At 38.5% G+C, this 19,762-nt stretch overlaps 1 protein-coding gene across 2 annotated transcripts in view; it reads right to left on the bottom strand.

Moving 5' to 3' along the window:
- LOC132160688 (zinc finger protein GLI1-like) overlaps positions 1–19,762 on the bottom strand; it is a 71,979-nt gene that overhangs the window by 19,620 nt on the left and 32,597 nt on the right. The window lies entirely within an intron of this gene.

Below are 19,762 nucleotides of genomic sequence, written 5' to 3'. Positions count from 1 at the left end.
ATGCAATACACACACTGCCATGCAAGCATATGTGTGTGCGTGTGTGTGTGCGTGTGTAAGTGTATATCTGGTAATGTGTGCTAATGAGTTTGAGGTGCTAAACAGAGATCTTGTATGAAGCCGCAGCTGCCCGACCCAATAAATAGCAAGAGGGAGGTCCACACACACACAGACAGCACATATGGACACACACCTGTCAGAACTCACAGGGGAATCACAGGCATGACAGGGACAAAAATGTCACTGTGTGACCATCAGTCAGCTGAAAAATAACCTGTCAAACAGGTAAATTTGTTTTTATTTATATATATATATATATATATATATATATATATATATATATATATATATATATATATATTGTTTTCATATTTTAACAATTAGTTTTAATTATTTATTTATTTTAATTATGGTTTTAATTTTATTTACATTTTAAATTTATGCATTAGGCATAAAACATTTTCACACATTCTCTGGGAATATGCATGTGCAGTGCTCTTCTTTTTAAGCTACAAGATAGTTTATACATATATTATATGCATATATAAAAAAACTGTTTCCAGCTAAAAAGCAGGTTTCATGTCAAGAGTGACGCAGTGTTTGGATTCTAGACCAATGAGATTTCACGGTGGGCGGGGCTACACAGAACAACATCAACACAGAAATAAAAACCACAAATCACTTGTTCCTACTTAGGACAAAACTCAGATTGAGTTTGAGGCTGTATACAATTTAATACTTATATGAATCAAGGCTGCATAAAAGTGACAGTGAAGACATTTATAAACTTCCAAAACTTTATTTCTATTTCAAACAAATGCTGCTTTTTTAAAATTCTGTTCATCTGTGAACCCTGAAAAATAAAATGCATGACAGTTTCCACAAAATATTGTGCAGCACAACTGTGTTCCACATCTTGAGCAGTAAATCTTCATATTATTCTGATTTCTGAAGATCATGTGACACTGGAGACTGGAGGAATGATGCTGAAAATACAGCGGAGCATCACAGAAATACATTACACTTTAACACAGATTCACACAGACACCAGCTGCTTTACATTAGAATAATATTAAATTTTTTTTATTGTATTTCTGATAAATGACAAATAAATACAGCTCTGGTGAGCAGAAGAGACTTCTTTCAGAAACATTCAAATCAGACTGATTGCTAGTTTTGGTGGTGCATCTTTTCTGTGTAAAATCTGTTGGGGTCGTTCAGCAGACAGACTGTAAAAGGGTGTAAAAGAGTCTTGCACAGCCTCATCTGCAACAGCTTTCCTCTCTCTCTCTCTCTCTGTTAGCTGCTGGTCTCTCTCTCTCTCTCTGTCGAGGTGGGTGTTCTGGCTGTTATGTCTTGGAGAGGATAATAGCAGCTCTAATGCAGCCAGCCGTTCCTGATTTGGCCCAAAACGAGAGGAATAGGCAGGGTTTGAGATCGGACCAACCACAGCCAGATTCCACCTCTGTTTCTTCTCCTCCGTCTCTCTCAGTATTGCTGTTTTTCTTCAGTGGTTAACTTTGTTTTCATAACCCTGACTCAAACACCCCCGAACAAATTCTTCATTCAGTTATTCCCTCGGAGGCACAACAACCTGTTTACTAACCCTACAGCTAGTTATCTCAAACACCAGCTCATCAAAATGCAGAAAACCTTTTAAACCATTGTTACTTAAAAAGAAATAATAATAACATCAAGGGCAATGGAAAAAAGTTTTTAACTGTGTTATCCTTGACAAATGAGTGTATATAAAAACTTTTTGTGTAATAAATCAAATCAAAGTAAACATTAACTGGAATACAGTATTAAAAACTTACTTCATTTGCCAACAACAATTTTACATACATTAAAAATTAATATTCAAAACAATGAATTTTCTTCTATAGAGCTGCTTTACAGCTGTAGTCATTTCACAGCTGATTAATTTTATAACACTTATTTTCCTTTTTGTTTTCGTGAAGCTGCTTTGAAATAATCTGTATGATATAAATCGCTGTATAAATAATAAAAGTGAGTTGATTTGACCTGAGATGTGACGGAGAGATGAAATATGTGGCGTGAGTTAATATCTCACAAAAGCATTAATGTAATTGCATGAATGCCAGATTGTTGCAGCGAATGTCGCAAGAAAGATTCTTTTGGAATGAAATCGTTCCGCTGTCGTCATGGCAACCGGAATCTGTTTAAAGGAAACTTCAGTGAAAAGGGCGTCTTCTTTTTCCAACCCCACTCCCCCCTATCTCTCTCTGTCTCTCTTTCTCTCTGTCTCTCTTTCTCTCTGTCTCTTTTTCTCTCTGTCTCTCTTTCTCTCTCTCTCTGTCTCTCTTTCTCTCTGTCTCTCTTTCTCTCTGTCTCTTTTTCTCTCTGTCTCTCTTTCTCTCTCTCTCTCTCTCTCTCTCCATCCATACCTGTGGTTTCCCCAAACCTCACACCTCCGTCTGCTCTCCCTCTCCTCATTTACACATTACTTGTCTTTTCTTCTGGGTGAAGAAGTGAAGCGGTTTCACCAACAGACTCACAGCTGCTGAACACACTTGTACTTGCTTACCTTCTCTCTCTCTTACACACACACACACACACACACACACACACACACACACACACACACACTCACTCTCTCTTCCTCTATGACCAGTCTGCCCCAGAATAGCATCCTCTAAAGCCTTGTAATAGCAGCAGAGTTCCTGTGACCACAAGAATTACGTGTAAAATAGAGAAAATAATCACCATGAGCAGCCCTACGGGTGTGTGTGTGTGTGTGTTGGTCAAGTCATTCATGACTGGTACTAGCCCACGCATAACACCCTAGCAACTGCACAGCAACACCCTGGCAACCAACCAGAACACCTGAGCTGCAAAAACGACTAATTGGTTTTGTTTTTTCATCAAGTGGTTTTTTTAATGCTTAAAACGACAAACAAAAAATATTCAGTTAGTGGTGTGAGAAAAATTTTATTATTTATATTAATCTATAATGAATTAGGGCTGTCAAAATGGTTGAAAAACTCAATTTGAATTTTATACTTAAATATTATAAATATTTGAATTTAAAAGGCATAATTTTGTCACAATCTTCTGTGAGTGTTGTGTTTGTTTGGTGCCATGTGCTCTCTCCTTACCCCGCCCACCTTGTCACCTCATCATTGTTTTAGTTGCTTCCAGAGGTGGGTAGAGTACCCAAAAACTGTACTCAAGTAAAAGTAAAAGTACTTCTAGAAATATTTACTCAAGTAAAAGTAAAAGTACTAGTCTTGAATAGTTACTTGAGTAAGAGTAAAAGAGTATCGGATAAAAAATCTACTCAAGTAGTTAGTTACTAGTTACTTTGGGTCATATATACTGAGCCTATTTTTATTTAGATATATAGATAAAATGTATGTAATGTATGTGTGCGTGTATAAATGTATATATTTCATCAGCCTTTACTCTAATTTATGTAATTTATTATAAAACCCAGTCTGTTTACTTAAGTAACAGATATAGGTGTCATGCCATAACATATTTTAATACGACTGACTTTATATTAAATATGAATTTAACATTGAAAGTTAATGTGATATAAATATTGCTACTAATCAATCTTTCATTGTTCAGAAAGAGAGCAAATAACATTTACATTATTAAAGATCATTTTCACTGACAGTCTAGATTTCAATCACTCTCAGAAACTCCCATTAAAATCACTGAAACTGTTAACACTGTGAAATCAATATCTTAATTAAAGATTCGTACACACATCTGCACTTTGTTGTTTCTGACGAGAGAATTCGCCAGAAAGAGGTATTCAGTCAGGAGCGAGTGAAGGAAGCACCGGAATTTCAGCGATGACTCATCGGAACGCCTCTGATTGGCCAATGCTTTAATAAGCTCAAAAGAATCATGTGTGATTGGTTATAATGCGCAGTGCTGGAAAAACACATATATCTCTGGCTCAGCGCCAGCAAGCAATCACAGATCTGAATTCAGCAGCTGTTGATATGACTTGCTGAACGTACTTGCACCAGTGTGATTGTATTAAAATTAATAAAATCTTAATCGGCTATTTTTTGTCTTTTGGAAGCTGCATTCAACTTGACTCCCCTCTGTTATAAGCCACACATGTACAACAAACTAATGTCACAGTGCTATCGTGTACTGTAATCGAATGTAGCCCAAGTTATTACCTGTTAAACAGTAGACAGCACACGCGGTGTTCATCTAATAAGGATCTCCATCGCTAGCAAATAATAACCTTTGCAGATTTCAATTCAGTGCAGTTCCAGCCACGTTTTCAACGCTCTTTCTGTTCTTAAACATTACAACTCCGAGTGAACCACTTCAGACGCTCAGCGCGTGCGGCAGGGAACTGAACGACTCATTCAAACTGATTCATGAACCAATTCACTCGTTTGCCAATTGGTTTGATCAAGCCTTTGAACAGAATTAACTCAAAAGAATGAATCATTTGCGAATGGGCATCGCTCATTGCTCAGAGAAAAGTAGACGGCGCGTTTGGAATAAACTGAAGCATTATAACATTTATTGCATTAAGATAAAGTAACGAGAGGAGCGTCGCCCACAGTAACGAAGTAAAAGTACAGATTTTTCCCCAAAAATTTACTCAAGTAAGAGTATAAAGTACCCATCTTTAAATATACTCAGAAAAGTGTTTCTCCCTTGCTCCTGTACTCATTTACCTTCACTCTGCACACCTGTAACTCACTTACACACACACAGCTGTTTGTTCATTAGTATATATTCTTGTCTCACCCACCACTCTGCCTGGCTGTATTGTTTAATGTTACTTGTGATATCATCAGGAAACATGGTGTTAGCTTTCACTGTTATGCTGATGATACTCAGCTCTATATTTCTTCGCAGCCCAGTGAAACACACCAATTTGAAAAACTAATGGATTGCATAGTTGATATAAAAAACTGGATGACGAGTAATTTCTTACTGCTAAATTCTGAAAAAACAGAGGTGTTAATTATAGGACCTAAAAACTCTGCTTGTAATAACCTAGAACACTGTCTAAGACTTGATGGTTGCTCTGTCAATTCTTCGTCATCAGTTAGGAACCTAGGTGTGCTATTTGATCGCAATCTTTCCTTAGAAAGCCACGTTTCTAGCATTTGTAAAACTGCATTTTTCCATCTCAAAAATATATCTAAATTACGGCCTATGCTCTCAATGTCAAATGCAGAAATGTTAATCCATGCATTTATGACCTCAAGGTTAGATTATTGTAATGCTTTATTGGGTGGTTGTTCTGCACGCTTAGTAAACAAACTACAGCTAGTCCAAAATGCAGCAGCAAGAGTTCTTACTAGAACCAGGAAGTATGACCATATTAGCCCGGTCCTGTCAACACTGCACTGGCTCCCTATCAAACATCGTATAGATTTTAAAATATTGCTTATTACTTATAAAGCCCTGAATGGTTTAGCACCTCAGTATTTGAATGAGCTCCTTTTACATTATAATCCTCTACGTCCGCTACGTTCTCAAAACTCAGGCAATTTGATAATACCTAGAATATCAAAATCAACTGCAGGCTGCAGATCCTTTTCCTATTTGGTGCCTAAACTCTGGAATAACCTACCTAACATTGTTCGGGAGGCAGACACACTCTTGCAGTTTAAATCTAGATTAAAGACCCATCTCTTTAACCTGGCTTACACATAACATACTAATATGCTTTTAATATCCAAATCTGTTAAAGGATTTTTAGGCTGCATTAATTAGGTAAACCGGAACCGGGAACACTTCCCATAACAACCTATTTACTTGCTACATCATTAGAAGAATGGCATCTACGCTAATATCAGTCGGTTTCTCTCTTAGATGTCGCCTCTGGCTTGCTTAGTTGGGGTCACTTCATCTACAGCGATATCGTTGACTTGATTGCAAATAAAGGCACAGACACTATTTAACTGAACAGAGATGACATCACTGAATCCAATGATGAACTGCCTTTAACTATCATTTTTGCAACACCTTGGCAGCCACCCACAACATCATGGCAATGAGTTTTCCACATACAAGCATCACTTCCATCTTGAGGAAATGTCAGTCTGGTTTTTAAACAGCTGTGAACTCTTACTGTAAACAAACACGCAGCAAGTTACTGGAAACATGACCACCAGGAATCCAGCAGAGCCAATCATCAAACAGAGCCTAGCACACACGACTACTGACTCTACACAACTACACAAACACACACGAGCCATCTACACAGACCCACAATACTGATTAATGCACAAATATACATACACAAAGTGTCAGAATTTCACTCATTAGATACAAAATACCAAGTATCATTAGAAGCACAAAAACACTTCAGAAGCAGAAGTTTGTATCGGTTTGATTAAAGCAAGTAATAAGACGACAGCAGTTGATGAAATGATTAAAAAGCACTGAAGGAAAATGATGCGACTGATGAAGATCCGGCAGTATCTGCGTGTGAGGATGGGCTCGTTGTGTGGTCCTGGATCAGAACTCATTCATTACACTGCGATAAAGTCTGTTCAGTGTTCAATGTGACTGGACCCGAGCCCAACATCACAGACTCTCTCCGTAACCAACAAACTCTAAGATATGAATTTCTTGCATTTCTGAAAATCATTTCACATACACAACTTTGTTTGGTATTTGTAAACTTCACAGTTCAACAATGGTGACAAAACTGTAATAATAATTTCATTTCATTTCAACATCAACATTTGACATGTATTACATGCTTCTATTTATATATATGTGTGTGTGTGTGTTTTTTCTATTTTGGGAAAAATTTTCCATTTCAATGTTTTTTTTTACATCTTCATTAAATATTTCTAGTTCAAGTTCAGTTGCATTAGTCAGATTTCAGACTCTAAATGAAACATGAAAATGTACATTTCAGTACAGTCAGTGTGCTACTGCAGATTATAAATGGACATAAATAATATTAAACAATAAAAAAATATTTTAAATAAATCTATTTTTAAAACGGATAAAAATATATATAAAAAATGTATATGTTGTTGTTTTTTATATATTTTCATAAAATATTTGGAGTTGAAGTGCAGTCGCATTAGTGAGATTTCGGACAGTAATTAAAATTAAAATGAATATTTCAAGACAGCCAGTGTGCTACTGCACATTATAAATGGACATAAATAATATTACACAAACATAAATAAAATAATATTTTAAATAAATAAATAAATATTTTTAATTAGATACAAATACAAAATATTTTTAAATTTATTTTGTTTTTTACAATATTGGTAGTTGAAGTGCAGTCGCATGCATTAGTCAGATTTCAGACTCTAATTAAAATAAAAATGAATATTTCACTACTGTCAGTGTGCTACTATACACTTTACAATTACAGTAACAGCATTCAGGCCTGTTCTTATGTGATTAAACCACATGAAATCCTTCCAGAAACTATCCACTCCGAGTCTGATGACTAATTATCTAAAATATATTTGCATAGGAACTTGTAAACTATGTTGTACTGAGCGATCTCTCTTCAACGAGAACATTCATTTGTTCGCCACACTTCAGCTCCTTCTTTCAGGCGGAGAAAAAGTTTTTGTTTTCTCGCTGTACGGAGCCCAGGAGCTCTAAACTGAACCACTCACACAACAGCTCCATGATCGAGGGCCATTTACATAACTAAACACTAACAAATGAGCACATCGACTCACTGAGACACAGAGACAGAGAGAGATGAGAACTAGACGAGTGTGAGCTGTTCTCAAGCTCAGTGTACTGCTATATTCCTGCGTGTGTGTGGCCTGTGCCTCAGTGATTCAATGATCATATCTCACACACACACACACACACACACACACACACACACACACACACACACACACACACACACACAGGCTGCCAAACAGCTCTCAACACCCAATGGCAGATAACAGCCTCACATCTACATAAAGAGCACAGAAAGACTTCAGAAGAGCCTCGGCCTGATAAATTCAAACAATATTTAAAATAATACATACTATTTATAAATAATTTTAAACTATGCATTTATAAATAATTAAATATTAATATAAATGTTATCTATAAATAAATATACATTTAAATAATATCATAAGTGTTTATCATAAATTAAAACTAAACTAAAATTTATGAAAAAAAATCTTAACTGAAATTAAGATAAAATAAATTACGAACCTATATATTATAACTGATATAAGTTTTAGTTGAATTATTAAAATTACTAACTGAAACAAAACCAAACTAAGACAGAAACCGAAATAATCACTATATACATTTGTATAATTCAAAATATTAATAAAAACGATAAAGTAAATAAATCATAATAAAATAAACATTTGTAACCACACACACACACACACACACACACACACATATATATATATATATATATATATACACACACATAGAAAAGAGAAAGTATGTTAAAGGGATAGTTCACATAAAAATTAAACTCTAAAAAATTAACTCTTTCCCCGCCAGTATTTTTGAAAAAGGTTTCCAGCCACCGGCAGCAATTTTGGTGATTTTCACTAAAGTTACCGTATATTTTGCTGTATGAATATTTGAATATGCAACACACCAAAATAAAGATCAAAGCATTTACTTTTAAACACTTTTTATTCTAGCTTAAAGTATTCTTTTTTTATCAGCAATTGAATAGAAGTAGGTTTCATAAAAATTAATCGTTTGAGCAAAAAGGTGAGAAAAAGGCTTGATAAAAACCAAGATGGCGTCGCGTCCACACGCAGCGGCTTCTCTCTGTCCCGACAGAACGGTGTTTTCGTGTTTTTTGTCTTGTGAGTCGCAGTGTTTTTGTACGTTGTCGTCGCGTCTACCTGTCTGTAAGCGCAAGTACAGTCGCGAGTTTCTGCTCGATGTCGGCAGAACCGCATTTTTACAGTTAAACTCCGCGCACGCGAAACAGCTGCGGGATCTCGGTCTGCTACGGAGGCCTTCACCATCACCGACCCCCACTACTGCATCTCGCCCACAGCGGAGGCGCCACAAGCGGTGCGAGAGGAAGCAGAAGAGGGGTAAGCGCGAAGGTATCCAGGCTAGGCTAACGGCTAACCCACACAAGCCATCTATCCCCACCATTGTACTGGCTAACGTACGCTCGTTGGACAATAAACTGGACTACATTCGATTACTGCGCTCAACTCAGAGGACTGTAACAGACTGTTGTGTTTTTGTGTTCACGGAAACATGGCTCAGCAACAGCAATCCAGACGGCGCTATTCAGCTCGACCAGCTGACATGCTATCGAGCGCACAGAGCTCTCGTTGCGGGAGGAAAAGCCCGCGGCGGCGGGCTTTATGTTTACATCAATGACGCGTGGTGTCGCGATACAGTTGTGGTCTGCAAACACTGCTCAACCCTGGTGGAGTTTATGATTATTAACCCTCTCAAGTCGATTAACGCGGATACGCGTTTTGAGTCATTTTCTCCTGATAACCCCGAAAAGAACTTAAATTACACTTTCAGTTTTAATCGTACAGATAAGAGCAATACATCAATCGAATCTGTAAAGGGTCTACTTTTTTTTGGATACAGACATAATAACAACAAAACTTTGTGCACTTATAAAATAAAGATAACAAACAAGGTGCTGTCTGCAGCCTTTGTCTGCGCTGATCTTCTTTTACAAACACGTCATTTAAATGAACTGTAACTCCGTGAATACTCAACGAAAATACATGAGAGAGATATCTATAGAAAGCTTGACATGTCTATTTTTAAACTAAACAAGTGCCGCCGAAAACAGATATTCTGTGATAAAGTAATCCATATGAAAACAACGCGATGTCTGTTTTTCATGTCTCCCTTCATTATATCTAATGTGACCACGCCCCCGCGCTGAACGCGCTATTCAGATTCAAACTGAAGCGCGCGGATTGAATACGCCCATAACAGAAGAAAAAGCAGCGAGACTATTCTTCAAGTTTTTATTTTACTGTTTGCTTCGCGATGAGAGGAATAAGACATAAATCACCCCAAAAAGATGTGATGTGGTTGAGGATTTGAGATTTGGATTTCCTCAGAAAAAAAGAATGAAGCACTTTATTCAGCAGAGATCATAAACATGAGTAAGTCTCTTTTTATTTATTTATATACTTGTACTAGTTTTCACATAACGTGTAAACGTTTTACTAGTTAGACTTTTTCCAAACTATAATTCCTGACTAAATGTATAATCAAGTGAAACATTATGAAGTTTCAATAACAATATACAACACTATACCCTTCAAAAGCTTAATGTAAATAATATAAATGTAACAAATAGATAACTGTAACAAATGTAAAAACAATGCTTTTCTTTCAATTTATTCCCCCTAAAAACCCAGAAAAATATTCTCAGCTCATTTCAACATTAATAATAATGATGATAATAATAACAACAAATGTTTTTTTTTTTTTTTTGTAGAAAATAAGATTGTTAAAAGGATTTCTGAAGGATTGTGTGACTGGAGTAAGCATGCCAAACAATTTGTTTGAAAGTCAGCTTTGATTGTTTCTAATAAACTGTTTAACTGCTCCCCCAAGTGGATATTAAATTATGTTGTGGGATAATTAAATATATTCTTAATAAACTACAAACATAAAATTATATAGATTTATTTTGTTCTCACATTCTCTCTTGTAACTCCTTCCTCTCAGTGGCACAGATGACTGAATGGCTCATTATGCAGCTCATTATGCAGCTCATTATGCAGGCCTTTGTCTTCTCAGGTGTAAATCACAATGATTTTCAAGGTAGTTGACGCCTACTCGCATATGACTTTTACCAACAAAAAGTGTCTTAGAAAATTTAAATCAATATATTGTTTTCTGTGAGTGAGTAAACAAGATGATTTTCACATCATTTAGAAAGAAAAATTCTAGGCTACAAGCTCCAGTTCTCAAAAATCCCGGGAACCATTGTTCTTTATGTGTCTTTTTGCCTTATTCAAGCGTTTTAAAATTTTTAGTTTTTCACTAACCACGCATAATATTTTTTTTCTCAAAAACACAATCATGTACATGCATGCATTTCACATATTATTATAGCCCAGTTTGTGCTGATTACAGTGAGATTAGTCTTTACCCATTTAGATATTTATAAGAAACTGAAAAAAGCACAAATGTCAGGGCATGACAAAACTTCTCCATGCCCCAAAAATACCCTTAGACTCCAGAGGGCCGTTCTATCTGCCGAGGGAATATACTGCTATACTGCTCATTTCGGTGTACATTCCCCTGTTTAACATCATCAGCAACAGGAACGACGCACTAAATGAATTGTACCAGCACATCAGTGCGCAGCAGACAGCACACCCCGATGCTTTTCTCATCATAGCTGGGGATTTCAACCATGCTGACCTAAAGAGTGTGTTTCAACACATTAACTTTCCAACACGAGGTAATAACATTTTGGACTTTGTTTACACCACACAGACAGGAGCTTACAAAGCCCTCCCCCTCCCTCACCTCGGAGCCTCAGACCACATCACTGTTATGCTAATGTCTGCATACTGCTTCAACACAACTGACTGGGACATGTTTAAGCAGGCTGCCACATGCAATAACACCACTGACCTCCAGGAGTACTCAGAGACTGTCACTGCCTACATCAACAAGTGTACTGATGATGTAACGGTCACAAAAACCATCACTGTCCGGGCCAACCAGAAGCCATGGATGACAGGGGAGGTCTACAGACTCCTGAAGACACGGAACGCTGCCTTCAGAGCTGGAGATGAGGTGGGCCTGAGAACAGCTAGGGCCATCCTGTCCCGTGGCATCAGAGATGCTAAGAGACAGCACTCCAGGAGGATAGCTCATCAATTCAGCGACAGCAGAGACCCTAGGAACCTGTGGCAGGGAATACAGACCATTACGGACTACAAGCCCCCACCACGGACCTGTGACAACAACATCTCTCTGCTAAATGTGCTGAACACCTTCTTCGCTCGCTTTGAGCAACAAAACAGCACCACTGCACAGAAGACTCCACCTCCTCCTGGCGACAAGGTGATGATGCTGACCCCAGACAGCGTGAGGAGTTCCTTCAGCAGGATCAATGCACGCAAAGCTCCGCAAACATCCCTGGGCGTGTACTGAAAGACTGTGCAGCAGAACTCACTGATGTCTTCAAAGACATTTTCAACATCTCACTGAGTCAGGCTGTTGTTCCCACATGTTTCAAAACTACCACCATCATTTCAGTTCTGAAGAAGCCATCTCCATCCTGCTTCAATGACTACAGTCCTGTTGCACTTACCCCCATCCTCATGAAGTGCTTTGAACGGCTAGTCATGCACAACATCAAGTCTGCACCCCCTCCTCCCTTGACCCCTTCCAGTTTGCACATCGGTCCAACCTGTCGACCGATGATGCCATCGCCACTACCCATCACTCAGCACTCACACATCTGGACAAAAAGGACTCATATGTCAGAATGCTGTTCATAGACTTCAGTTCAGCATTCAACACAATCATCCCTCAACAGCTCATTTACAAACTGATTCAGCTGGGGCTCAACACTTCGCTGTGCAACTGGCTGTTGGACTTTCTGACTGGAAGACCTCGGGCAGTACAGGTCGGCAGCAACACATCCTGCACCATCACACTGAACACTGGGGCCCCCCAAGGATATGTGCTGAGCCCCTTCCTCTTCACTCTGCTGACCCATGACTGCACACCATCACACAACTCCAACCTCTTTATTAAGTTTGCAGATGACACGACTGTGGTGGGTCTCATTAGCAACAAAGATGAGACAAACTACAGGAGTGAGGTGAGCCGCCTGGCCAAGTGGTGCAGTGACAACAATCTCTCTCTGAACGTGGAGAAGACAAAGGAGATTGTTGTAGACTTCAGAAGAGCACACACTCGAGAGCAGCACGTTCCTCTGACCATCAACGGTGCGACTGTGGAGAGAGTGAGCAGCACCAAGTTCCTGGGTGTGCACATCACAGAGGACCTCTCCTGGACTGAAAACACCGCAGCACTGGCCAAGAAATCACAACAGCGTCTCTACTTCCTCTGCAAACTGAGGAGAGCCAGAGCCCCACCCCCCATCACGTACACCTTCTACAGAGGCACCATCGAGAGCCTCCTGTCGAGCTGCATCACTGTGTGGTATGGTGCCTGCAACGCGTCCTGCCGAAAGACTCTGCAACGCATAGTGAGAGCAGCTGAGAAGATCATTGGTGTCTCTCTCCCCTCCCTCCAGGACATTTATGGAACACGTCTCACCCGCAAAGCCCTCTGCATCACAGGTGATCCCACTCACCCATCACACAGCTTCTTCAGCCTGCTACCATCAGGGAGGAGACTGCGGAGTCTCCAGGCCAGGACCAGCAGACTGAAGGACAACTTCATCCACCAGGCTGTCAGGAAGCTGAACTCACTCCCGATCTTGCCCCCCCTCCCCTCTTCTGCCCCAGGCACCACTGAACTATGTAGCCCCCCCCACACACACACACTAATTATATGATGGCATGCACTAGTCACTTTGTGCAGCATTGGTCAGCTCACTACTTCATTCAGCATGGAACTGACGTCATTCCACTACCTCATCAGTCAGTTAAATAAAATAACTGCTCTTGAGCCCTTTGTCACTTGACACTTTAATCAGACTTAAGATATTTTTAATAAGGGATTTTTTTTGCACTAAAATATCCTTTATCTATACTGATGTTCGATTTTGCCAGTCGGAGATCACTTAAAATAACATTAAAGAGGTGTGTGAACTTGCAAGCACGATGTCAGACACCGTAATATGCTCTGGTCCCCTCCCTGCTTACCGTGGTGACGAGATGCATAGCAGATTGTCATCACTCAATGGCTGGATGTCTAAGTGGTGCCTACAAAATAACATGAGTTTCATAGACAATTGGACAAGCTTTTGGGGCAGACCTGACCTGTTGAAAAGAGATGGTCTTCATCCCTCCTGGGGTGGCGCCACTCTTCTCTCTAGAAATATGGCAAATAGTCTTAATGTTTATACTTGACTAACTGGGGCCCAGGTCAGGAAGCAGACAGACTGGCTAAACCGACCGTCTGCTAGCTGCCTCACGTCACAGAGGTCAGCTAATTCTCAGCACATAGAGACTCTTTCACCTAGATATCACACTATAGAGACTGTGTCTGTTCCCCGAACTAGAAAATACAAAAAAACGTCCAAACCAAGTTAAGATTAACAATTTAATTGAGTTTCAACAAATAAAAAACAGATGCAATAGGGATAAACAAATAATAAAGCTTGGCTTATTGAATATCAGATCCCTTTCTACGAAAACACTTTTTGTAAATAATATGATCACTGATCATAATCTAAATGTGCTCTGTTTGACAGAAACCTGGCTAAAACCTGATGATTATATTATTTTAAATGAGTCCACCCCCAAGATTACTGTTATAAACATGAGCCGCGTCTAAAAGGCAAAGGGGGAGGTGTTGCTTCAATTTATAACAACGTTTTCAGGATTTCTCAGAGGGCAGGCTTCAAGTATAACTCGTTTGAAGAAATGGTGCTTCATATAACATTATCCAGAGAAACAAATGTTAATGATAAATCCCCTGTTATGTTTGTACTGGCTACTGTATACAGGCCACCAGGGCACCATACAGACTTTATCAAAGAGTTTGGTGATTTTACATCCGAGTTAGTTCTGGCTGCAGATAAAGTTTTAATAGTCGGTGATTTTAATATCCATGTTGATAATGAAAAAGATGCATTGGGATCAGCATTTATAGACATTCTGAACTCTATTGGTGTTAGACAACACGTTTCAGGACCTACTCATTGTCGAAATCATACTCTAGATTTAATACTGTCACATGGAATTGATGTTGACAGTGTTGAAATTATGCAGCCAAGTGATGATATCTCAGATCATTATTTATTTTTGTGCAAACTTCATATAGCCAAAATTGTAAATTCTACCTCTTCTTACAAGTATGGAAGAACCATCACTTCTAACACAAAAGACTGCTTTTTAAGTTATCTTCCTGATGTATCCAAATTCCTTAGCATATCCAAAACCTCAGAACAACTTGATGACATAACAGAAACTATGGACTCTCTCTTTTCTAGCACTTTAAATACAGTTGCTCCTTTACGCTTAAGGAAGGTTAAGGAAAACAGTTTGACACCATGGTATAATGAGCACATTCGCACCCTAAAGAGAGCAGCCCGAAAAATGGAGCGCAGCTGGAGGAAAACAAAACTAGAGGTATTTTGTATTGCTTGGCGGGAAAGTTACCTATCCTACAGAAAAGCATTAAAAACTGCTAGATCTGATTACTTTTCTTCTCATTTAGAAGAAAACAAACATAACCCCAGGTATTTAATTCAATACAGTGGCTAAATTAACAAGAAATAAAGCCTTAACAAGTGTTGACATTTCCCAACACCACAGCAGTAATGACTTTATGAACTACTTTACATCTAAAATCGATACTATTAGAGATAAAATTGCAACCATTTATCCGTCAGCTACAGTATCGCATCAGACAGTGCACTATAGACCCCCTGAGGAACAGTTCCACTCATTCTCTACTATAGGAGAGGAAGAATTGTATAAACTTGTTAAATCATCTAAACCAACAACATGTATGTTAGACCCTATACCATCTAAGCTCCTAAAAGAGGTTCTTCCAGTGTCATAGATCCTCTTCTGACTATTATTAATTCCTCATTGTCATTAGGATATGTCCTGAATATATCCCGTATATCTTGAATCTCCCTTTTCTGTCCAAGATACTAGAAAAGGTGGTATCCTCACAATTATATTCCTTCTTAGAGAAAAATGGTATATGTGAGGATTTCCAGTCAGGATTTAGACCGTATCATAGTACTGAGACTGCTCTCCTTAGAGTTACAAATGATCTGCTCTTATCATCTGATCGTGGGTGTATCTCTCTATTAGTTTTATTGGATCTTAGTGCTGCGTTTCACACAATTGACCACAACATTCTTTTGCATAGACTTGAACACTTTGTTGGCATTAATGGAAGTGCATTAGCATGGTTTAAATCGTACTTATATGACCGCCATCAGTTCGTAGCAGTGAATGAAGATGTATCCTATCGATCACAAGTGCAGTATGGAGTACCTCAAGGCTCAGTACTAGGGCCGCTACTCTTCACGCTTTATATGTTACCCTTGGGAGATATCATCAGGAAACGTAGTGTTAGCTTTCACTGTTATGCTGATGATACTCAGCTCTATATTTCTTCGCAGCCCGGTGAAACACACCAATTTGAAAAACTAATGGAATGCATAGTCGATATAAAAAACTGGATGACGAGTAATTTCTTACTGCTAAATTCTGAAAAAACAGAGGTGTTAATTATAGGACCTAAAAACTCTGCTTGTAATAAACTAGAACACTGTCTAAGACTTGATGGTTGCTCTGTCAATTCTTCGTCATAAGTTAGGAACCTAGGTGTGCTATTTGATCGCAATCTTTCCTTAGAAAGCCACATTTCTAGCACCTCAGTATTTGATTGAGCTCCTTTTACATTATAATCCTTTACGTCCGCTACGTTCTCAAAACTCAGGCAATTTTGATAATACCTAGAATATCAAAATCAACTGCAGGCTGCAGATCCTTTTCCTATTTGGTGCCTAAACTCTGAAATAACTTACCTAACATTGTTCGGGAGGCAGACACACTCTTGCACTTTAAATCTAGATTAAAGACCCATCTCTTTAACCTGGCTTACACATAACATACTAATATGCTTTTAATATCCAAATCCGTTAAAGGATTTTTAGGCTGCATTAATTAGGTAAACCGGAACCGGGAACACTTCCCATAACACCCTATGTACTTGCTACATTATTAGAAGAATGGCATCTACGCTAATATTTGTCTGTTTCTCTCTTATTCCGAGGTCACCGTAGCCACCAGATCCAGTCTGTATCCAGATCAGAGGGTCACTGCAGTCACCCGGATCCAGTACGTATCCAGACCAGATGCTGGATCAGCACCTAGAAAGGACCTCTACATCCCTGAAAGACAGCGGAGACCAGGACAACTAGAGCCCCAGATACAGATCCCCTGTAAAGACCTTGTCTCAGACGACCACCAGGACAAGACCACAGGAAACAGATGATTCTTCTGCACAATCTGACTTTGCTGCAGCCTGGAATTGAACTACTGGTTTCGTCTGGTCAGAGGAGAACTGGCCCCCCAACTGAGCCTGGTTTCTCCCAAGGTTTTTTTCTCCATTCAGTCACCGATGTGGAGTTTCGGTTCCTTGCCGCTGTCGCCTCTGGCTTGCTTAGTTGGGGTCACTTCATCTACAGCGATATCGTTGACTTGATTGCAAATTAATGCACAGACACTATTTAACTGAACAGAGATGACATCACTGAATCCAATGATGAACTGCCTTTAACTATTATTTTGCATTATTGACACACTGTTTTCCTAATGAATGTTGTTCAGTTGCTTTGACGCAATGTATTTTGTTTAAAGCGCTATATAAATAAAGGTGACTTGACTTGACTTGACTGCTGTTCACTTCACTGATTTGCACTATATCTGTCATTTGCCTTGCGCTGCTTTATTTAACTATATTTTTAATTTTATTATATGCCTTTTTCTTTACATTCCCTTATTGAATAGTTGTATCTACATTTTATATTTGATCTAGATTTTTTAGGCTTTAATGTTAATGTTATCTGTTTGCACGGGGGTCTAAGAGTAACGCAATTTCGATTCTCTGTATGTATGTACTGTACATGTGGAAATTGACAATAAAGCAGACTTGAACTTAAAAAATCTAAAATTTATCCAAAACTACATCTGGATAATATTGAGTACGATTTTCAAAGCGTAAATCCTGTATATCGCTTCCATCAACACCTCCAAAGTTTGCACAAACATATAGCACTTCCTGAATCAACATTTTATTCCGTAACATTATGCAGTTTTCATTTATATGCTGTCTATTGCTGATGACTGCATTATTTATTTATATATAATATGCATCTGTTTACATGAGAGATCGCTGTTTCTCCATCAGAGAGCTCTCGGAGTTCATCAGAAACATCTTAATTTGTGATCTGAAGATGAAAGAAGGTCTTACATGTTTAAAACGACACAAGGGTGAGTAATTAATGCCTGAATTAGATTTTTTGGGTGAACTAACCCTTTAATTATGTTATTTGTCAAGGTAAAGCTTGAATTCTCCAGGCTGGAGCTGCTGTGAGTCAGAACATTCTCAGACAGACAGAAAGAGAGAGAGAGAATCTAAAGAAAGGAAAACTTCAAGTGATCTTAAGAAAATAAGGAGGCACAGAGCTGAACATGAGATGGAAAAAATGTGGGAGCAGGAAGTTGGTAGCAGAGTGAGTGTGTGAGTCTGACTGTGTGTGGCATTGAGACGCCCTCCAGCTCCACTCAACCACTACACACACACACAGACACACAGATACACTCTCAAACACACACACACAAAAACACACACATACACACACAGATACACTCTCACACACACACATACACACACACACACGCACACAAACACGCAGACACACACACACACACACTCTCTCTCACAAACACACACTCTCTCTCTCACACACACACACACACACACGCACACACACTCTCACAAACACACACTCTCTCTCTCACACACACACACACACACACACTCTCTCACAAACACTCTCTCTCACAAACACACACGCACACACACACACACACACTCTCACAAACACTCTCTCTCACAAACACACACGCACACACACACGCACACACACTCTCACAAACACACACACACACACACACTCTCTCTCTCACAAACACTCTCTCTCACAAACACACACACAGACACACACACACGCACACAAACATACAGACACACAAACACACAGGCACATACACAAGCAAAAACCGGCACACACGTCTGTTTCTGTAAATTCTATCAGTTTTAATCTGACCAAATTATATTTTCTCTATCCTAAAGAACCCTAATTAATAAACATCATTTACTCGGGATGCACAATAATGGATTCTTGCCGATATCCGATATACCGATAATTATCAACTCATTCTGGCCGACAGCCGATGCCGATGTATAATAACTTTTTAATTTTGGTTAGTTTTTAACAAGAACTTATTTGTTAAATTAAATAAAAAATAATAGTTACTTTATAATGACATTGAATATTTGAAAATAATTACAAATAAACTCTATATTAATCGCTGCATTTATTTTAAGAAAGGTGCAGTGGCAACCCTAACATTCTATTTTATGATTTAACATTTGTAAATGGTCTAAAGCAAAAGAGTTTGAACAATTGAACAATTTGAAATAATTTTTTTTTGTTCATGTAATCAATAGCTATAGCTTATGATTTTATGACATCAATAAGTGCTTTATTTAATCAGAAACACAGTCTAAATATTATTTTTTATAGTTTGCTTTCATTTTATTAGAAGTAGGCCAACAGCGCCCCCTACGAAATTAAAACTCCTTACTGAGAGGGCTTTAGGACCCGGGGGAGTCTGCTACCGCTGGTGCTGTTGCATTTGTTTTCATGCAATAAAAGAACAACAAAAACAATTACAAAAACAAAATAAGAACAAAAGACAATGAAGGTCACATGCAACAATACGAAGCATACTATGTTAGCTTATAAGACTTAGACCATAAAAGTGTCTTAAATGCAATACAATTATTAGAGTTTACATACACATCAAACGCTTTCCAGAAAATAAAAAAGTAAGGAGTTTTCTTTTAAAAATTACATTTGTGAATTTAAACTTTAGCA

This window comes from Carassius carassius, chromosome 17 (genome assembly GCF_963082965.1).
Source record: "Carassius carassius chromosome 17, fCarCar2.1, whole genome shotgun sequence".
In the NCBI taxonomy this organism is placed as follows: Eukaryota; Metazoa; Chordata; class Actinopteri; order Cypriniformes; family Cyprinidae; genus Carassius; species Carassius carassius.
The sequence above is the reverse complement of the archived record's forward strand: the minus strand, read 5'-3'. Positions and strand labels throughout refer to the sequence as shown.